Below are 1,341 nucleotides of genomic sequence, written 5' to 3'. Positions count from 1 at the left end.
TAAACTAAAAAACCGAAACGTCATCCTTGCACAAATAATATTTGTTTCCAGAAGTTTAAGTGAAAAGTTAACATGTTTATTTTATAGCTCGTTACAGTCAGTTAAATTTGAACAAAAATCAAAATATAAACAACATTTGATTTTATGATGCTGCAAGTTCAATCGGGGTTTTAATTAAATACTATTCCTACTCCATACGCTCTAAAATCCAAACCCAGCTTTGATTCTACTAAACTAATTGGACACAAGTAAGTAGGCATGCTTATATATTGTGGGGAGAGATAGTTACAAAGTTTAAGAGTTAACTAGGAATCTGTAATTAACTTCACAGTAACTTGCTTCTTATCTGTTTTGTTTTCCGTTTTAAATTCTTGTAAATGACCTTTCACGTTTAAAAGTGATCGTTATTTTAATTGGTTTTCTTTGGATTTTAATCATCCAATTATAGTGTACTTCACTATAGTGACCTGTACCTGGAGCTACAAAATAAAGACTTCTGTTTTATTGGATTTCTGATTTGATTGATGCAAATTTTAACTGATTACAGCGAATCTTTGCTTAAAGCCTCAGTAGCATTATTGGTACTTAATTTTTATAGAACAGTTTTTCATAAATACTTGTTACTAGTACGTAAAGAATCATCTTTTAATACATCAAACTATTTTTAACTATTTCAAATATCTTCTTTCTCCAGAACTAAATACCCTAGTAAATATTAGAGCCACTTAAGTCTGAGATTGTTTTCTTTCCTCCTGGAGCGTTGGATTTAAAAATAATAACACATTTTCTTTTTTATACTTTGACCAAATTTTGTTTTTGAAATATGTTTGAGTGGTTTGCAGTTGAAATAGTCAATCAGTGCATAGAATGGTAGTTTTAAAATATTAAACATATAAAAATATATACAAAATTACAATAGCAGAGCGTGGTTTCGATCCACGGACCTCTGGGTTATGGGCTCAGCACGCTTCCACTGCGCCACTCTGCTAGTTGAAGTCTAGTGTTTTAGGTCCTCCTTATCATGATTAATTATACATTGTATGAACAACATTAAACATACAGCACTAAAAAAACATATTTAATTTTAGGATCTCTATTTGAAAACATGAGCCGAACTTAATCACTGTGACATATAACCTTAAATGCTGGATTTTTGTAATTCCATACCTTTTCACAAAGGATAAAGCTCATAAGTCAACAATTTTGGTGACAACTGTTTTCTGGATTGAAAATTAAGTTTTCGTCCTCATCTCTGATGGTAACTACATTTTAATAATCTATTTCCAATATTTTATATGTATAAAATAAAATATATATTTATACCAGGCATTATTGAGATGT

At 30.0% G+C, this 1,341-nt stretch overlaps 1 non-coding gene across 1 annotated transcript; it reads right to left on the bottom strand.

Moving 5' to 3' along the window:
• Positions 1 to 916: 916 nt before the first annotated feature.
• On the bottom strand, positions 917 to 988 carry Trnam-cau (transfer RNA methionine (anticodon CAU)). Its single transcript has one exon. It is a non-coding gene; the product is annotated as a tRNA-Met (tRNA).
• Between the last annotated feature and the right edge of the window lie 353 nt (positions 989 to 1,341).

This window comes from Macrosteles quadrilineatus, unplaced genomic scaffold, assembly GCF_028750875.1.
Source record: "Macrosteles quadrilineatus isolate MER2022 unplaced genomic scaffold, UCM_ALF_1.0 Scaffold_2__2_contigs__length_208266976, whole genome shotgun sequence".
In the NCBI taxonomy this organism is placed as follows: domain Eukaryota; kingdom Metazoa; phylum Arthropoda; class Insecta; order Hemiptera; family Cicadellidae; genus Macrosteles; species Macrosteles quadrilineatus.
The sequence above is the reverse complement of the archived record's forward strand: the minus strand, read 5'-3'. Positions and strand labels throughout refer to the sequence as shown.